The sequence below is a fragment of the Ambystoma mexicanum genome, chromosome 5q (assembly GCF_040938575.1).
Source record: "Ambystoma mexicanum isolate Mex_15411 chromosome 5q, UKY_AmexF1_1, whole genome shotgun sequence".
NCBI lineage: Eukaryota > Metazoa > Chordata > Amphibia > Caudata > Ambystomatidae > Ambystoma > Ambystoma mexicanum.
Genome location: NC_090933.1, coordinates 797,788,390 through 797,809,557, shown reverse-complemented (window position 1 = coordinate 797,809,557; position 21,168 = coordinate 797,788,390).

The window sequence follows — 21,168 nt, the reverse complement described above, 5'->3', positions numbered from 1 at the left end:
TTGGTGTGTTTAAGCCTCAAGCTCAACAAGAGTCGTCCTGAGGTGAAGGAGCTCCTGCCTCAGGGCTTCCCTGTGGGCCTGGGACTCAATGGAGAAGGCCTCCTGCAGAGTCGCCAGTGCCGCCCGCCTGTCCCTGTTGGACCCCAACATGTCCTCCCTGTGTGACTGGCAGATGGAGTTGGTTGCCTGCTCTAGTCGCTCCATCAGCCTTTCAGGGGGGACAATGGAAGTGGCCACCCTATCCATGGCCTGAGCCACCATCTCGGATGATGCTGCCTGTTGTGTTGCCATACCGTAAATGGATTGCTCCCATGCGGTATTGCCAGGTGGCGTACGGCCACCACGTCGGCGGGCACCACACCTGTGTGGGGCAAGGCGAACTGCGCCTTGCTGTGCCGGCACTGCCTGAGGCTGCAGGACTGCATTCCCCCTCTGATTTGCTGGCCCAGGAACAGGATCAGATGTCGCAGAGTGTGACCCTGCATCCGTAACCACCAAAGGCGTAGCTGCCAACACTGACATCGCATTGAGGGTTCTGACCCTGGTGCAGGTGGGTGGGACAGAACAGATTCCCTCCCTGGAACACTCACCTGCGATGGCACGTAGGTCTCATCCAAATCAACACCTGAGTACAGCTCGGGGGAGGTGCAGCCAGAGACACCCCTTGAGAGCACGACCTGCAGCACTTGTGGGTTCTCACCCACCACCACACCACGTCCCTCACTGGTGGTTGGTCGGCCCTCGGACCCCTCCTGGGTCTGCACCATCTCCACAACCCCAGCAGTATCAGGTGCGTCTTCCCCTGCAAAGACATAAAAACAAAGAAATGGAAACAGGCATTAGCACCATGGCACACAATGATGGCTGAGAAGCAAGAGAACCAGTACTTGATTGACACATGTCCCACATGACTAAAACCCTCCCATGCATGCACCCTCACTGCATATGAAGGCCAGGCAAATGGCACACACTGATGACACCAAGATGGAAGATGAACACATTTTCTGCATGCTGCCTGGCAGTGGCATCACACATTGGCCTGTGATTGCCAAGTGAAACACACATGCCATCACACAGATGGCATGTACCATTGATATTGAGTGAAGATGGAGAGGAGGGCAGCACCTATTCATTCAGTCCAGTTCCCGCATGTAATAGCTTTTCTAATTCTAACAGGTCAGATTTTTCACCTGGAGCTGCCAGTCTGAAATGGTCCAATTGCACAGGGACATGTGTGAACAAATGATATCCAGGTAACAAAGTCACTCCACTTTACCATAGCCATGGCAGACATGTGACTAGTGGACTGCAACATGCCTAGTAAAGGTGGTGGAATGCAAACTATCTGACTGAATGAGCAGTGAAAAATAAGCAAAAATGCTGTGGCAAGGTGACACTTCAAGGGCAACTGGCGTGCAGTTGGGCTAGATGTCTACTGTTGGCAGAAGGGATACTGCTATGGCCAAATGCAGCTGTGCAGGATGTATTGCATGAAGCACATGGCTGACCCATACGATTCAGGCGCACACACTCTCACCTGGCACACAAACAGAAGGCCTCACACACACACCATGCACATGGATGACACACACATGCATGTGCACTCACCGGACAATGCCTCATAATCAGCCAGATCTCCCACGCCTTGGATCTGTTCCTCCGTGACGTAGGTCCCAGCGACTGACTCATGTGGAGTGAGTTCCATGTATACTACTGGAGACCCACCTCCAGTCACTAGAGTTGCGGCATGACTTGAGGCCAGCTTACTCTTTGCCCTGCGCTTTAGGTCATTCCAGCGCTTATAGCAATCATTGGCTGTGCGCCTCACGATTCCAAGGGCACTTACGATGTCCGCAACGGTCTGCCAGTGTGCCTGGCGTTGTGCAGGTGTGGTCTTGGATCCTGCAACAATGACCATCTTGTTGTCATGTGAGGACACATACTCAACAAGTGCATTCAGTTCGTCATCCGTGAAGCTGGGCTTCCTGGACGGGCCGGACTGTGTAGCCGTGGCTCTTCCACCTTTGCCACCCTTACGGAATCCTCGCCTCCCAGCCATGGCACTGATGTAAATGTGCGTATGGGAGTGGCTGTAAACTATTGTCCTGGGCAATTGGGGGTCAAAGGGGTTGGGTACCAGATGGTAATTGTACCCTAGTGCTCTTGCAAGGCTGATTGTAATCCCTGGGGAAAGATGATGGGTCACGCTACGCATAGGAGCACCAAAAAAGGGAGATGACGTGCACGCAACCCCTCCTAGACCACGTGTGCAGAAAGAAAAACCTGCTCTATGCTGTCGCACCCAGTAACACAAGAATGAACGTATGCGTGTCACACGCAGCCTAGAATGACCTCTGAAGGGGTAGGCTACACACGGGGCAAGCACAGATGTTCGATACGTGCGTGACTCACCGTCTGCCAGGTAAAAGAGCGTGAAAAAGGAGCGCGTTTGGTTGGCAACACCCCCGCCAAAAGAAGATTTGTACGCTGTCTGAGGAGACAGGACAACAGTAGAAGGGAACACTGTTTGAGGGAACAGGCCCAGGTAAACTAGTATAAGAGAAAAAAGAGAAAAAGCTGTCAGAGGTAACAGGGAATATGAACTTCAAACGCCGTGAAGTAAATCGCGTGTGAAACGACAAGAAGTACAGAATTCACCCACTCCCTCTCCACGAAAAGCACGTACAAGGAAATGGTGTTCTACACGTACCTTTTATACAGGCCCACACGTCCAGCGTCACTTACGCGGCGTGTACGCGCTAGGGCCATTTCCACCAATTACACGCTTTGTCACTTATGCGTGTAGGGCCATTTCCACCAATTACACGCTTTGTCACTTATGTGTGTAGGGCCATTTCCACCAATTACACGCTTTGTCACTTATGCGTGTAGGGCCATTTCCACTAATTACACGTGATGAGACTCTGACGTGCTGTCCAATTACACGCGATGACACTCTGATGTGCAGTCTTTCCACGTGTGCTCTGTCATCACGTGCTGTGTGGGAAACACCCGTGCGGGTCAGGTCACAGACGCGCTTACGCGCTGAGGGCCTTTGGTCCAATAGAATCGCGTATGCGTGCTGACGCGCTTACGCGCTAAGGGCCTTTCCTCGATTTTCACGCTGACGTGCAGGATTTTCACGTGCCAAATCACTCCGTACCAAGCTGGCCACGCGTAAGCACACGGAAGACCACGCTCCTGCCCAGAAGGCCGAACTACTGCCCCCCAGAGCCCCGAGCACGCTCCCACCTGCCATCTGCTGCTGCCTGACTGCCTGCTGCCCACGTGCACTGCCATTTGCTGCCTGCAAATCAGCCAGGGGTGCTGTTGCTGTGACCACCCCTGCTGGAACCGAAGACTCCCGACTGGAATTCCATCGCTCCATAGCCCAGCCCCAGGACCCAGTTGCCCACCCACTCCTGCCTCTGGGGTTGTCATGTCGGGGCAAACACCATCTGTGACCACTGACAACCCCCGGCCAGAGAGGCAGAGGGGCACCAGCTTCAGTGCCACCGAAGTTGGTGTCCTGGTGGAGCAAGTCCTGGGGCAGTATGATGCCCTCTTCGGAAGTTCCCGCGCCGACAAGGAAGGACGGACTCGGATCTGGACTGACATCGTGACTGCCATCAACGCGGAGGGGGTGGCAGTCCGGGACTTACAACATGTCAGGAAGCGCTGGGAGGACTTCAGGTCCAGGACCCTGAACAAGGCCCGGCGCCTCTTGAAGGCAGCGGATGCAAAGGGGCGCCGGGGCCACTTGTCGGAAGAACAGATGGGGGTCCTGGAATGCATATCCCCAGCGCTCCACGTCCAGGTCCTAGAGAAGCAGACCCGTCTGGAGTCGAGCGGTGAGTGTACATGCATCCTGATTGTGAGCAGTGCGTGTGGTGATTATTCGGTATTGTGCAGGTTGCACATCTGTTTGTATGGGGTCGAGTATGGGTGGGGGTGTACAGGGCCGTGGGGCTGACACATGCGAGGGCTGTAATGTGTGAGATATGGATGGTGCTTGTGTGTGTAGGCTTGCATGCCAAATGCAGTTGTGCGTGCACACATGTTTGGATGAATGTGTATGTAAGTAGACATGTCCGTGATGTCACGCATGTATATTGTTTTCGGCTGCATGTATGAGCACTGTGTACATGTGTGTGTATTTGACAAGGGTGCAACAGTGATGCAACATGGATGCATGTGACAGCGGTATGTGGAAGCCTGATTGGCAGATGTGACATGAATGGTGGTGGCAGTTGCGATATGGCTGTGGTAAGGCTCATGTGTGCGAGTTGCAATGACATGTGTGTTGGGGATTGTGATGACATGTCTGAGGTTTGCCAATGCCACTCATGTGCAACTGTCATGTGCGTATGTGTCCATTGTACAGTGCCCTGATGCCTGTGTTTTGTTTCTCCCTGTCTGCAGCGTCAACTGATGGAGAGGGCGGAGAAGGTGCTGTGGAACACAGCGGCGGGGATCCGACCGCCAGCCGGAGACGCAAGGCCCGGCTCCCCTCCCGTGTTGTCATCTCGTCGGGGAGTGAGGAGTCCGGTGCCGCGTCCCAGGCCGCAGCAGCCGGGGGGAGGTCCAAGAGGCGGAGGTTGCAGTTGGACTCCTCGGCAGCAGAAGGGGCAGCTGGGACCCCACAGGGCCCAACAGGGGAAGATGGCACGGAGTCATCCAGGTTGGTGGGGGGTTTGGTGGAGGAGGAGGCCGTGCAAGCACCAGAGACGGGGTCTGGAGGTCGGGATCCCACTGGTGCTAGTGGTGCAGTGCAGGACCAGGGACAGGTGGCAGCACAGGCCGCCGTGGAGGTGACTGTGTGCAATCCTGTCCCCGATCCTGTCCCTGCATCATCTTGCACCAGCAGGGATACCTACATCCAGACCCGTTTTCAGGCAGGGGATGAGCTGACGTCAACTGGCCTTCCTCTGCCTGCGGACGTGGCCATCCAGGTCCGGGTTGAGCCTGTCCTGGCTGGTGTGGCGTTGCGTCAACGGGCCATGCGAGGTGACCTGCAGTCTTTTCATGGAGAGACTGCACGTCATCTCAAATGGCTCGTTGACCACATCAGCCTGCTGGGACAGGTCACCCAGGCCGGATTCCTCCGTCTGATGGGGCTTGCTCCGACCCCCTCCTCAACTGGACCCCCTACGCGCCAGTCGTCCTCTGTGCCATCTTCCCACCCATCAGTCACCTGGGTGCCCTGTGGAGCTGCCTCTGACGCTGCGGCCAGGCTGGTGGAGGAGGCATCCCTGTCACAGTCGGGAGTCGGAGGTCCAGCAGGGGTGGCCACATCAACAACTGCACCCCAGCCGGCGGAGGATGTGCAGGCAGCAGGAGGCAGTGCACGGGCAGAGGCAGAGCAGCAGCAGCAACATGGTGGGAGACATGAAGGCTCGGGGCTTTCGACATCGGAGGGGCAGGCATCGGCCGGAGGGCAGGGGGACCCAGGACAGAGAGTGTCTTCCGTGTGGCAGCGGTTGGGCCACGCCATAGGTGCGGAGCGGCGGCGGGCGGAGGAGGCGCGGCTCACAATGGTCAGGGCGGAGAACTCCATGTGGAGGGCCCTGAGGCGGGCCGAGTGCCTCGAGGCAATCCGCAGGGGGTTGGAGGAGGACACGGCGTCGTCCCTGCGGACCCTCGGGGCCATGGAACTGGACCGCCTTCGGGACATCGAACAGGAGTTCGATGATGCCCGGGACACCACGGAGTGAGCTGCTGGACTTGCCCGCCGCCTTTGTATATAGTTCTTTAGTTTTAGGTTTCCTTTGTTTCTTATTATGATTTGGAGTCGACGGACACTGCTCCACTTTTTGTATATAGTTGATTTTTAGTTAGGTTTTTTAGTAGGTTTCCTTTGTTCAGTTGGGCTCATGGACCCTTGTTAGTTTTTTACATAGTTCTTTATTGCATAGAGATTTTTTTACATTTGACTTTGGACGACATTTTTTTGGATTCCGATTTGCAGTTTTTTTTTTTAATACGGACATGCAGCTTATTTTTTCTCATTCCCATTGTAGTTTGTTTCCTTTCTTTAGCATTCTTTATTTTTTTCAATTTGTTTCCATACTTCACTGTGTGGTATCATCTCATTGGTTTCATGCATGTCATGTTGGGTGTTTTCCCATTCAATTGCAACCATTGTGTGTGACGGACATGGGTTCATTAGCTTCATGAACATTGGGGGTGTAACATGTGATTTCCATTTCCATGTGGGTGAATGGGTTACTTGGTAGGGCTTTTTGGCTGTGGAGGCTGACCATTACGCACATGATTGGGGATTGTGAGGACCTGGTGGGGGCTACCCATGGTGGCAGGGGGGTGGGGGTGGTGGGAGACATGAGTGGGGGCCTGGTGGAGGGTGACCCTGGATGCTGGGGGGTGGGGGTGCAGGGGGACATGAGTGGGGGCCTGGTGGAGGCTGCCCCTGGTGGCTGGGGGGTGGGGGTGGTGGGAGACATGAGTGGGGGCCTGGTGGAGGCTGCCCCTGCACTGCTGCGGGGTGGGGGTGGTGGGAGACATGGGTGGGGGCCTGGTGGAGGCTGCCCCTGGTGGCAGGGGGGTGGGGGTGGTGGGAGACATGAGTGGGGGCCTGGTGGAGGCTGCGTCTGGATGCTGGGGGGTGGGGGTGCAGGGGGACATGAGTGGGGGCCTGGTGGAGGCTGCCCCTGGTGGCTGGGGGGTGGGGGTGGTGGGAGACATGAGTGGGGGCCTGGTGGAGGCTGCCCCTGCACTGCTGCGGGGTGGGGGTGGTGGGAGACATGGGTGGGGGCCTGGTGGAGGCTGCCCCTGGTGGCAGGGGGGTGGGGGTGGTGGGAGACCTGAGTGGGGGCCTGGTGGAGGCTGCCCCTGGTGGCTGGGGGGTGGGGGTGGTGGGAGACATGAGTGGGGGCCTGGTGGAGGCTGCCCCTGCACTGCTGGGGGGTGGGGGTGGTGGGAGACATGAGTGGGGGCCTGGTGGAGGCTGCCCCTGCACTGCTGGGGGGTGGGGGTGGTGGGAGACATGAGTGGGGGCCTGGTGGAGGCTGCCCCTGGTGGCTGGGGGGTGGGGGTGGTGGGAGACATGAGTGGGGGCCTGGTGGAGGCTGCCCCTGGTGGCTGGGGGGTGGGGGTGGTGGGAGACATGAGTGGGGGCCTGGTGGGGGCCTGGTGGAGGCTGCCCCTGGTGGCTGGGGGGTGGTGGGAGACATGAGTGGGGGCCTGGTGGAGGCTGCCCCTGGTGGCTGGGGGGTGGGGGTGGTGGGAGACATGAGTGGGGGCCTGGTGGAGGCTGCCCCTGCACTGCTGGGGGGTGGGGGTGGTGGGAGACATGGGTGGGGGCCTGGTGGAGGGTGACCCTGGATGCTGGGGGGTGGGGGTGCAGGGGGACATGAGTGGGGGCCTGGTGGAGGGTGGCCATGGTGGCAAGGGGTGGGGGTGGTGGGAGACATGAGTGGGGGCCTGGTGGAGGGTGCCCCTGCACTGCTGGGGGGTGGGGGTGGTGGGAGACATGGGTGGGGGCCGGGTGGAGGCTGCCCATGGTGGCAGTGGGGTGGGGGTGGTGGGAGACATAAGTGGGGGCCTGGTGGAGGCTGCCCATGGTGACTGGGGGGTGGGGGTGGTGGGAGACATGAGTGGGGGCCTGGTGGAGGCTGCCCCTGCACTGCTGGGGGGTGGGGGTGGTGGGAGACATGAGTGGGGGCCTGGTGGAGGCTGCCCCTGCACTGCTGGGGGGTGGGGGCAGTGGGAGACATGAGTGGGGGCCTGGTGGAGGCTGCCCCTGGTGGCTGGGGGGTGGGGGTGGTGGGTCGACATGAGTGGGGGCCTGGTGGAGGCTGCCCCTGCACTGCTGGGGGGTGGGGGTGGTGGGAGACATGGGTGGGGGCCTGGTGGAGGGTGACCCTGGATGCTGGGGGGTGGGGGTGCAGGGGGACATGAGTGGGGGCCTGGTGGAGGGTGGCCATGGTGGCAGGGGGTGGGGGTGGTGGGAGACATGAGTGGGGGCCTGGTGGAGGGTGCCCCTGCACTGCTGGGGGGTGGGAGTGGTGGGAGACATGGGTGGGGGCCTGGTGGAGGGTGCCCCACAATGCTGGGGGGTGAGGGTGCAGGGGTACATGAGTTGGACATGGGTGGGGGCCTGCTGGCAGGTGCCCCACAGTGCAGGGGGGTGGGGGTCGTGGGAAACATGAGTTGGACATGAGTGGGGGCCTGCTGGCAGGTGCCCCACAGTGCTGGGGGGTGGGGGTGGTGGGAGACATGAGTGGGGGCCTGGTGGAGGCTGCCCATGGTGGCAGGGGGGTGGGGGTGGTGGGAGACATGAGTGGGGGCCTGGTGGAGGGTGACCCTGGATGCTGGGGGGGTGGGGGTGCAGGGGGACATGAGTGGGTGCCTGGTGGAGGGTGGCCATGGTGGCAGGGGGGTGGGGGTGGTGGGAGACATGAGTGGGGGCCTGGATGCTGGGGGGTGGGGGTGCAGGGGGACATGAGTGGGGGCCTGGTGGAGGGTGCCCCACAATGCTGGGGGGTGGGGGTGCAGGGGTACATGAGTTGGACATGGGTGGGGGCCTGCTGGCAGGTGCCCCACAGTGCAGGGGGGTGGTGGGAAACATGAGTTGGACATGAGTGGGGGCCTGCTGGCAGGTGCCCCACAGTGCTGGGGGGTGGGGGTGGTGGTAGACATGCATTGTTGATCAGTAGTGCAAGGTGACATGTGGGTTGGCTGGGGGGCATGCCCATGGTGGATGGGCTGCCTGCGGGACAAGAGCAGGGGTGCAGGGTAGTCCGATTTGCAGTTTTTTTTTTTAATACGGACATGCAGCTTATTATTTCTCATTCCCATTGTAGTTTGTTTCCTTTCTTTAGCATTCTTTATTTTTTTCAATACAATTTTGTTTCCATACTTCACTGTGTGGTATCATCTCATTGGTTTCATGCATGTCATGTTGGGTGTTTTCCCATTCAATTGCAACTATTGTGTGTGACGGACATGGGTTCATTAGCTTCATGAACATTGGGGGTGTAACATGTGATTTCCATTTCCATGTGGGTGAATGGGTTACTTGGTAGGGCTTTTTGGCTGTGGAGGCTGACCATTACGCACATGATTGGGGATTGTGAGGACCTGGTGGGGGCTACCCATGGTGGCAGGGGGGTGGGGGTGGTGGGAGACATGAGTGGGGGCCTGGTGGAGGGTGACCCTGGATGCTGGGGGGTGGGGGTGCAGGGGGACATGAGTGGGGGCCTGGTGGAGGGTGGCCATGGTGGCAGGGGGGTGGGGGTGGTGGGAGACATGAGTGGGGGCCTGGTGGAGGGTGCCCCTGCACTGCTGGGGGGTGGGGGTGGTGGGAGACATGGGTGGGGGCCTGGTGGAGGGTGCCCCCACAATGCTGGGGGGTGAGGGTGCAGGGGTACATGAGTTGGACATGGGTGGGGGCCTGCTGGCAGGTGCCCCACAGTGCAGGGGGGTGGGGGTCGTGGGAAACATGAGTTGGACATGAGTGGGGGCCTGCTGGCAGGTGCCCCACAGTGCTGGGGGGTGGGGGTGGTGGGAGACATGAGTGGGGGCCTGGTGGAGGCTGCCCATGGTGGCAGGGGGGTGGGGGTGGTGGGAGACATGAGTGGGGGCCTGGTGGAGGGTGACCCTGGATGCTGGGGGGTGGGGGTGCAGGGGGACATGAGTGGGGGCCTGGTGGAGGGTGGCCATGGTGGCAGGGGGGTGGGGGTGGTGGGAGACATGAGTGGGGGCCTGGTGGAGGGTGACCCTGGATGCTGGGGGGTGGGGGTGCAGGGGGACATGAGTGGGGGCCTGGTGGAGGGTGCCCCACAATGCTGGGGGGTGGGGGTGCAGGGGTACATGAGTTTCACATGGGTGGGGGCCTGCTGGCAGGTGCCCCACAGTGCAGGGGGGTGGTGGGAAACATGAGTTGGACATGAGTGGGGGGCTGCTGGCAGGTGCCCCACAGTGCTGGGGGGTGGGGGTGGTGGGAGACATGCATTGTTGATCAGTAGTGCAAGGTGACATGTGGGTTGGCTGGGGGGCATGCCCATGGTGGATGGGCTGCCTGCCGGACATGAGCAGGGGTGCAGGGTAGTCCCCCGTGGTGTGGGCTGCCTGCAGGGGCCGTTGAGGTTGTGGAGCGTACACCTGGGAGGACCCACACGGCCAATTCACGTGTAGTACTCCCCAGAACCCCTGAAATACACATTCCCTGCTGAAATCGCGTGTGCTACTTCCCGCGCACCCCTGAAATACACGTACCCTGATGAAATCGCGTGTGGAACTTCCCGCGCACCCCTGAAATACACGTACCCTGATGAAATCACGTGTGGAACTTCCCGCGCACCCCTGAAATACACGTACCCTGATGAAATCGCGTGTGGAACTTCCCGCGCACCCATGGAATACACGTACCCTGCTCGCACTGGCCCATTCGCGTGTGGAACTTCCCGCGCACCCCTGAAATACACGTACCCTGATGGAATCGCGTGTGGAACTTCCCGCGCACCCATGGAATACACGTACCCTGCTCGCACTGGCCCATTCGCGTGTGGAACTTCCCGCGCACCCCTGAAATGCACGTACCCTGCTGAAATCGCGTGTGGAACTTCCCGCGCAGCCCTGAAATACACGTACCCTGCTGAAATCGCGTGTGGAACTTCCCGCGCACCCCTGCAATACACGTTCCCCGCTTGGCGTTTGCTGTTTGCCAGCCCGGTGAACTGGTCCAGGGTTAGCGCAGCCCTTTGCGATGATTTAGTGATTTTGATGGCTTTTCCTTGCGCGAGGGCGTTCTTGGGGGCGTTACTGGCGCTGCTGCAGGGTCGCTGCGATTCTCTGCGCCACAGCTGGTTTGGAAGCCTAAAATCCATGAATACGCTGTGCGCGGAAATCGGTTTTAGCGCACGTGCCTGGCGCAGTCAATCGCACGTGGACACTCTGCGCCAGCCGCTTGCGACACTTTTCTGCGAAATTCTATGAATTACCCTGTTTGTGTGTTTCCCACTTTTTTTTATTGTTGTCCAGTGGCATAGCCCAAGAAAGAAAACCTCCATGTAAGGTTATTGACTGCATGTTTTCCAGTGCTGTCCTCTACATAAACACTGATAACTTGGCAGATTGTTATACGGGTATATGTGTTGGTGAACATTGTAGTAAGTTTTATGATGTACGAGTTTTATGGAAAACAAAGGGTCCTGCACTGCTATTATGCTTGAATGTCAACTTCACGTTTCATGGCAGAAGTTTACTGAGAGCTACAAAGCAACTGAGCCATTATTATCGTCTAGTTACATATTACTTTTCTACTAAGACACTTTATTTTGGTTTGCTTTTCTTGTGTTGCTATTCATAGCAAACCATGTTCCAAAAAACGTTTCTTTTGACTCGAAAATCAGCCTTTCCACACTTCCCTTTTCCTGAATAATCACAGGTAAAAGTTTGGTTGTAGATTTACTGCGGCTTTACAGTTTTAAGGATCTTACAATATTGCAATTGCTTTAGTGTAAACACAGCAGGTTGTATTACTGAAACCTTGAACCAGTGCAAGTGCAAGTAGAGCTAGTGCAAAAATCACTCTAGTGCAAAAAACATATATTCCTGCAATTTATGTTTTCACTAGGGCAATTTGTGTCCTAATCCGAGTTCTTTTCCCTAGTGCGAAGTGTGTCCAAGTGAAAAAAAGTACTAGGGCAATTTTTGCCAGAGAGATAATTGCATTCTCACTGCAATATCACTGCAATATGACCAAATGTACTTTGATGATAACACAGACAGCAGTGACTCAAGCACGTTCGGGCTATGAAAGATGATGTACTAGATTCATGGAAGTGGAATTCCACACAAAATATGGGCAATAGGAGTTGCAGGTGATCCCTTTGGGCTGCGCACTGCACCTGTTGAATTTCACTCATTTTTTAAAATACAAAACTTTGAGGTGACTCCGAGTTGTTTTTGCAGTTGTGTATATAGACCTTGTCCATGTCAAACATAACTTCTCATTTCCTAACTTAATATTTTAATAACAAGTGGGTTTTTGAGGTTCCATCTTAAACCCAGCTGCGGCCATTATGAATATGAAGAGGAATGCATTCCTCATTTAATGGCCCTTGCCAACCTCACTAAGGGAAGTACAAAGTTTCCTAAGGTTTGCTGATTTTTATGTGCCCGATATCCAAGACTTCTCAGCTGTGGTTACCAAAGCTTCAATTTTGGGATGCTGAGATCCTGAGAAAGCTTTTATTGAGAAAGCGGACACCTCATGCACAGCCATCTGAGTAGTCAGATAAGGATGTCAACCTAATAAACTCCATATTTACCCAGCGCCTTACAGGACACGGAAATACACTCTTATGGAACTAAAATACACAATGTCCAATAAAATATATGCTTCCTGAAAATTCCGTATTTAATGAATGGAGTAATTACGTGCTTGGAGCCCAGCATATAATAACCATTTATATTGATCACTGGAACCTTTTGTTTTTCAAATCAGCAAGAGGCCTGTCCACTCGTCAGATCCACTTGATCATCTTCTTCACAGACTATGACTGTGTCATTACACTCACACCTAGAATCCAAAGCAGTAAATTTGACACTGTACAGAAATTCAATGATATGTAGACTCCGTCACTATCTGTGCTTTCACAAGTCCCTTAATCAGAATCGTATTTGACTGCAGCAACATCGCCGCATCCCAATAAGGTATATGCATCCAATTTGAATGCGCTTTATAACTGGATTGATACTGTATGGTCAAAGGACTTCCCACAGCCTTGAAGACTATATTATTCCTGGAACACATTGTGAAGTTACATCGAATTTCCATTGTAGTCATTTCCAAATGAGGATCCACATATATATCCAGGTTCTGGACAGTCGTCTGCTCAGACCAAATGTTTTTTTGTTTGTCTACTAGCTATCATCACCAAACTGACGGGCACACAGAGAAACTAAATTAGGCTCTAGAACAGTTTTTAACGTTTTTTATCTTTTAACTTTCATGATTTGTAACTTATTTAATGCCAGAATACACAATTACAGCCTGAGTCCAAATGAGCTAGCAATTATATAAGGCAGTTTTGAACTCATTAAAATACATTCTGTAGTGTAATAATTAATAACAGATACAGCATGGAATGCATTAACTTTGAAGAAATCTTATAATGTAGTAACTAGGATATAAACAGTATGACGTTTATTTTCATATGAGCAAGTTACTCAGACTGATAAATAAAGGGAAGAGGGATAATAGGGAGGTTAACAATGGGAGAAGAAAAACAAGGAAGGCAAAGAAATTATATTAAAAAACCATCAGATTAGTAACATGATAAAGTGGAAAAACAGTACAATTGTAAACAGGACTAACAATATATCATTCAGGTAAGTTAAATATGTGTATGATATGATAGGTCATTTATAATGCGGTTAATACCCAGAGGTTTCTAAGTGTGGACCCGAGGATCAAACCTGTGGTGCTTCGTGTAGTCTTGCTTCCAAGGCGAGCGCGTTGCCCCTGAGCTATCCTCCTGAGACTTGTATTGTTTAACTAATCAATAAAAAGATGCCAACTTCTATCATGTCTGAGAGAAAGTTAGGGTGAATTAGCAATACATTTCTCCATTCGATGAACATTGCATATATTATTCCACCAACCGTTTATAGAGATTTTGGTATTGAAGGCCAGACTCCCAAGTAGGATATTAGTCAAATTCAAGGGAATAGAGATCTTAGTGATCTGTTGAAGGGAAACCCAAACACAGTTTCAAAACGTATTTACCAAGGGACAGTCTAAAAACATATGACCCAGAAGCTGAATGACATGACAACATAGATCATTATCTGCCAATTTAGATAGATATAGCTTCTTGGAGGTGATAAATGCTGTATGCATGAAAAGTAAAGGGTTGGGTTAGGTTTGCCGATATAGATATCATTTTAGTCTTGGACCGAATCTTCAACCACAATTCATCCCCTAAATGTATTCCACACTCTTCTTCCCATTGCAATTCAGAAGACCAGAAATTATTAGGAGTGTTTCAGACCTTATGACTTTGTAGATATTAGATGCTTTGATTTAATGATTCTATGATACGCATTCTCGTTGTATCAACAAGTAATTGCTGCCAGTCGCTTCTATTGCTGGCATCCAGGCATGCATTCATTAAATTCAGATATTCTCTAAGAAGAAATGTTGGTAATGAGAATTTGTTTTTAAATTCTTCTGCAGAAAGGATATCGCCTTCCGCAATTATTTGATCCATGAATTTAATTCCTTTCTTAATCCATACTTTGCGGAAAATAGGCCTCTCATTTATGGTTAAAAGCTTATTACACCAAATGAAGGGAGAGAGGGCACCAGCTGGTTTACGAATCTGATGAAACAGAAAATCCTTTAAATAAGGACTATTAAAACAGATTGTTTTGGAAAATCCCAACTTGGATCGATTGAAATTATATATTGTATCTTAAATATCAAACAGTGAAACAAAACATATTTCCGTTGTTAACTAAGTAGATGGGTTAATGTCATCATTAACAGAGAACCAGTATTTGGCTTGTTTGACAACAAAGGCTCTATGATATGACTAGGGAAGTTGACACCACCATTCACATAGGGATATCTTAGTTTGCTAGCTGCAATTCTTTTCTTTTTCTTAGAACCCCATAGGAAATCTATAAGTATCTATAAGTATCTTGTCGATAGACTTAAAAAAGTGGATGGCAAAGGAATATGAAGCATGTGTAAATAATACAAAATCACAGGTGTGAACATCATTTTGATGGCCTTTAATCTTCCATACCAGGACAGATATAAAGGAGACCGTGTAGTTCAGTTAGTTTTGATTGTCATTTTTGTAGGTCAATCTTTGGTCATTTGAGGCAGAGATGAGGCAATTGAGATACCTAGGTAATCAATAGAAACAGGATTCCAACTGAGACCAAAGGGGGTGAGATCTTCTTTAATACAGTAGGCATTGAGGTCAAGCTTTTCTGATTTGTCCTTGTTCAACCTATACCCTGAAAACTGAGAGAGTACATCAATTGCGTCTAGTAAGTGTGGAAGTATTGTAGTCAGATACTCAAGGAAGATCAATATGTCATCTGCATAAACAACTAATTTAAATTCAGACCCCCCACATCTAATTCTAACAATATCTCTATGTGCATTCATTCATTCTAATAGTGTTTAAGGGCAAGTACAAATACAATAGTTGATAGGGGGCCTCCTTGTCTGGCACCACTATGGAGCGAGAATCTAGGAGAACATTGATTACTAATAAAAATTGAAGTTTTTGGTTCTGATTGTCATTTTAGTAGGGTAATCTTTGGTCATTTGAAGCAGAGACGAGGCAATTGAGATACCTAGGTAATCAATAGAAACATGATTTCAACTGAGACCAAACGGGGTGAGATCTTCTTTAACACAGTAGGCATTGAGCAGAAGCATTTCTGATTTGTCCTTGTTCAACCTATATCCTGAAACCTGAGAGGGTAGATCAATTGTGTCTAGTAAGTGTGGAAGTATAACAGTTGGATTGTCAAGGAAGATCAACATGTCGTCCGCATAAACAGCTAATTTAAATTCACACTCCCACATCTAATTCCAACAATATCTCTATGTGTATGTATTAATTCTAATAGTGGTTCAAGGGCAAGTACAAATAAAATAGTTGATAATGGGAATCCTTGTCTGGTATCCCTATGGAGGGGGGATCCAAGAGAACATTGATTACTAATACAAATTAAAGTTTTTGGTTCTGAGTATAACAGCTTAACTAATTTAATATAGACATCCCTCAATCCATGCCATTTAAGGGCTTGAAATAAAAAATCCCATTCAACCTGGTTAAAGGCTTTTTCTGCATCTAGTGCAATTGCCATATAAGGTTTTTTTGGGATGATGTGTCCTATGTTTATAGTGCAAGATGTTCATGAATAGTCTGAAAGTTGCTGATATAATTCTGCCTTTGACAAATACTACTTGACCAAGTTTCATTAATTTATACATAAAGGATTCTATTCTATTGGCTAAAATCTTTGCAAAGATCTTACAGTCAGAATTGATTAACAAGATTGGCCTGTAATTCTTGGTTAGTTCATTGTCTTTATTCTGTTTGGAAAATAGGACAAGCAGAGCTTCAGTAAAACAATCTAGTGCTTTGTCAACTTTAGAGAATAGATTATAGAGTGATTCAAGCTTAGGTTAGAGGTTAGAAGTAGAATATGCAAATGTATCCATAGAAAACCCATCTGGTCCCGGGTCTTTATCTTTTTAATATCCTTAATAGCCCTATTTATTTCATTAATATGAATAGGACCTTCAAGTTTACTTAAATAAATATTAACAGGATGATTATGTTTCAAGCGATCAAAAATATCATTAAAGTTGAGATTAGTGTCAGCATGATCAAAAGAGTATAGATTTTCATTGAACTTTGTAAAAACTCCCAGGATATCCGCATCACAGGTTACTGGTTTGCCTAAGTCATTTTTGATAGCAGATATCCTGGATCTTTCATTTTTAATTTTAAGATACAAGGCCAGCGATTTGCCTGCTTTATTGGATGACTGATATATTTTGGATTTGAATTTCAGAAACACCCACATGCCTGTTCCGTGTATTTTTTGTTAATAGAGAAACTGAGATTTAGAATTTGTACAAACAAGGCATCATTTGCTGCAGCATTATACCTTCTCTCTAGAGCTCGTAATTGGCTATATGAGGTGTCCAAATCTTTCTTTGCCTCTTTCTTTCTTTTGGCCACATATGAAATGATATGTCCCCTTAGGGCTGCTCTATAGGCACCCTAATTGTTGGCAGTAGAAGTGTCATCTTTATTAATATGAAAGAAGAAATGGTGACATTTGAGAAAGGGTTTCTGGAAGTTGCTATCCTGAAGAAGTGATTTGTTGAATCTCCATCTGCTTATGTGATTGTCAACACATCCCAATTCTATATTGGTGATTACAGGAGAATGATCTGATATTACTGAGCATTCAATAGTTTAGTCAATTATTCCACAAACTAAGGATTTGGTAATACAAATATAATCAATACGTGACAGTGAGTTATGTGGGAAAGAGTGAAAGGTGAAGTCTAGATCAGTTGGATGATCAAATCTCAATGTGTCCACAAGACCAATTTCTGTTAAACATTTTGTAAATTCAGTATGTGATTTTCTGCATTTTCAATTGGCACGGAGATTTTCTATCTAGAAAGGGAATCAATAATAGTCTCCACAAATTATCAAATTTGGAAGATCTGCTCGCAGTATCATCTGCCTCATTTTGCTCCAAGCCTTGGGATCAGGGTTAGTGAGTCCATAAATATTTAGACTTGAAAAAACATGAGAGTTAATTGATAATTTAGCTAAAACCCATCTACCACTATTATCTATGTCTGTAGGATCTGGTACTTAGTACCCTTTTTGATTAGGATAGCCATTCCATTATGTTTAACATATGCCTGACTAACCAATACCTCACCTACACAAAGCCTCTTCTCTTTCATGGAAAACACATCCATAGTCAAAGTGTTTTCCGCTTATCCAGAGATTTACAAATTCCAGAGCAAAGGTAGGGTTCCATACATTGTTATAAAGTCCTAATAATGGGTATAACAAATAAAAATAAGTTAAAAAATAAAAAGACCATCATTGCAACATATGGCAGTCAGGTATTGTCGAATAGGAACTCATAGCTTGATGTTGTTCGAGTCATAAGGGGGCATAGGTGCATCTCACAAAGGGCGAAACAGCAAGCAAAAACCAAAGTTCACTCCAGAAAGTCCTTAGGTTGACAGTTCAAGAGGGATGATTATTCAAAGGAAGGTCCTTTTGAAGTGAATCATGAGGCAGAAACCGGTGAGGAAGGAAGGATAATTATGTGTGACTGGTGTTGCCTGTAGCCATTACTTCTATCTTTTGCAGTCTTATGTAGTTCCTTAAATCGGCTGGTTCCTCAAATGAAGATGTCTTACCATTAATGGTGACCTTGAAAGTGCATGGGTAGATCAATCCATATCTAGCATTTAATAGATTGAGCGTAAGATGATATGAGAGTAGGTTTTTCCTCCATTGAGCTGTGATTTTGGATGCGTCCTGTGAGATAAAGATCATGTGGCCATTCCATATTAGATGCTCCATCCCTTTAGATTCCTGCAGAATCAAATGGAGTTGGGTGCATTCAAGAAGCAAACAAATTATTGTTCTTAGTGCAGTTTTCTTATATGAATCTGTCCTTTTATGTCCAATCCTATGTGCCCTTTGAATATTAAGAGCAATGGGCAGCTATCGATTCAAAATGTTTGGAATGGTTTTCTTTAGTATAAGAGTTGCATCATCCCCTTCCACTCCTTCTGGAAAGCCGAAGATGCACACATTTTTTCTGCGATTCTAAAGTGTTCATTTTGTTTCTGAAGGGTAAGTATAGATTGTTCCATTTGAGCAACTTTCGTGGCAAAGTCTTCAGCCACACTAACTCTTCTCTCTATTTCTTCAATTCTACTCTCAAAGCTTATCCATTTTCCGTCTAATTCTTGGAGCTTGGTATTAGTCGTCTACATAAATGGTTTGTGTGATCTTATTTCCATTAGAATGGTCTCCATATTTGATTCCAAGATTGTTTGATTAGGAGGAGGGGAGTCACTTGTTGACATTTTTAAGGTGGCTGCTGATGTTTCTTTATTAGCCAAGCCCTTAGTCTTACTTTTTTTTAGGACATCTTGAGAGGTGAATTGGGGCCACGAAGGGGTCTTCATAATGCACCAGGAGCTTCTAAGTCTCTTCACCTCCAATTATATCAAGGTTTTAAAAGTACCTACTGTTTTGTGATGCTTATTGAGAGACAATAGTCATAGGAAATCTCCATTAATTCAGCTTTAATAATTAGAGTAGATGGTGCACAGTCACCATATGCACCATTAGTGCAGAGGATTATTTGGCTGCCTCTTATATGTGAGCATACTGGTAAAATTCTTAAATGTCTGATTTGTATCGGGAAAGCTATTGTTAATGTAAAAGGAAGTAAGTTGTATGCTTCCCCACAGAAGAAAAGCGCCACAGCCCTTAAATATATATACATAGTCGAAAAAGGGCTTAAAACAGTGGTTCAAAGAGTCTACATCCTGTGTAGATACAGGCTTTGTATACTGCTGCCTTTGTTATGAAGAAATGCTGTACCTCGATGACGGAATGCTGCCGCGTTGAGCTTACAACGTGACCCAACATCACTGACAGGAAGTGTGGCGCACTTCAAACTCGATGCCGCTGCATCAGGGCCTCCTGGTCATTGCCGAGGGCTGTGGGCTTGGACACGGAAGGATATTGTGGCATCCCTCGAAGACAAAAATGTAGGTAAGTGAGGGTCAGCATGCAGGAAAAATATATTTCGATGCCTCTCTGGTGCTATATATTGATAGAGGAGCAGGAGCTCCGGTTTATGCTGCCATATCGCAGTGCAGGTAGCCACGCCCTCTAGAACAGTTTTAAGGTGTACAATATTTTAAAATGGATAGCAATGGACAGACCTCTTTTGACTGCAGAATTCACCTCTGATAAAGCAACCCATCTGTCATTAGCGTTCTTTACTTTTTACTTTTAAATGTGGGTTATCATCGAATCACCTCACAGTTGGGAAGCATGAGAGTGAGTAAAGACCAGCAAGTCAGTTTCTAGCTCAGACCCAATGTATCTTCATGAATCTAAAGACACATTGAAAAATGTTTATACTGACATGGCAAACTCCATGCACCAGTGCACCATTTTGGAAAAACAACCAAAGACTAACACATGAAGGGTCCCAGGAAATTGCACCAATTATTCATAGCTCTGTATGCAGTCATGCATATTAATGGCTCAGCAGCAGTTTCACTGAGGCTCACAGATCAGGAAATGCCATGTGTTTCACATCTGACTCTTAAAACCAACACCCCCTTAACACGCTTACCTTCTGCACAACCACCAGTGTTAGTAGGACAAGAATCTGATTTTAAACCTAGGGAAGTGCTTGACTACGGATTTGTACAAGTACAAATGTACTGCCTCCTAAAAACAAGCCACTCAGGTGCACATCTGCAGATTAAGCAAGACATGATTTCAATAAGAGTGCCCAGACAAGACAGGCTCTTGTACAGGTGGGTCTTTGGAGGGTGTATTGTCATGACCCATGCCCCCTACCTGCCCTTGATAGAGCTCCTTGGGCTACTACACCATTTTAGGACCATTTTGGGCCCAATGGGGTCTCTCGGTTCAGCAATTGCACCAAATGCACATCTCAGCAGCTGAACAAGTACATGTGCCATGCATCCATGCTACAATGAGGGAACATGTCTATCAAAACAGCCATCTTGAAAGAAAATGCATGTAAGCCCATATCCAGCGAGATCCTGTGAGTGAGGGTACCAGATTTCCACATTTACACTTTACATGTACTTGCTCCAAGGTCTTTTCTCTTCCCACTGCATCCAGAACTCAATCAGAGTCACTTCTGGACTCCTTTAGACATCTTTTCCTGCACCAGAGATTCTACCGCTACACATTTGAAAGAGAATGAAACAGTGAGTTAAACAAAAGATTGAGTGTATGACATACAAAACTAGTCTCACTCATCAGTAAAAGTTGGCTTTGGGCATTTACAGCACATAGTACTATTTTCTGATTAAGTTACCTGAAGTAAGTCTCAACTTGAATAAACATTTGAGGAGCAACAAGCGAATCCTACATGAGATTTCATAATACACTTAGCACCACCCACTTGAACATCTAGAAAACATAAAGCAGAATCTGCATGAACATTTTGAAATCTTTGCGAACATTGAGAAAACACAGCACACTGAGGGATATTGTTTAGTGCAGTGATGTAAGGGTACCTTTATATAATGACTACGCCATCTTGACAGGTGAAGTAACACTTCTCAGCAGAATTAAAAGCCACTTGTGAGCATGTGTTCACAAAGTGCCCATGGGGCAGTTGCTCTTGCCTCCAAATTCTATTCTTTGCCTTTACCAGCCCATCCCCTGCCTCAACTCTGGCAGATAGGCCAGTGTCCAGAATATCTGTGGGCCATATACCAGGTCCCCTTTAAATGTATGTAATATCCAGGTTAGCTCCCGGATATCCTTTTCTGATGAACTTTACCTGTAGAGTGCTCCTATCATAGTTTCGTGTACTAGCCTCTCCATATTTCTCCCA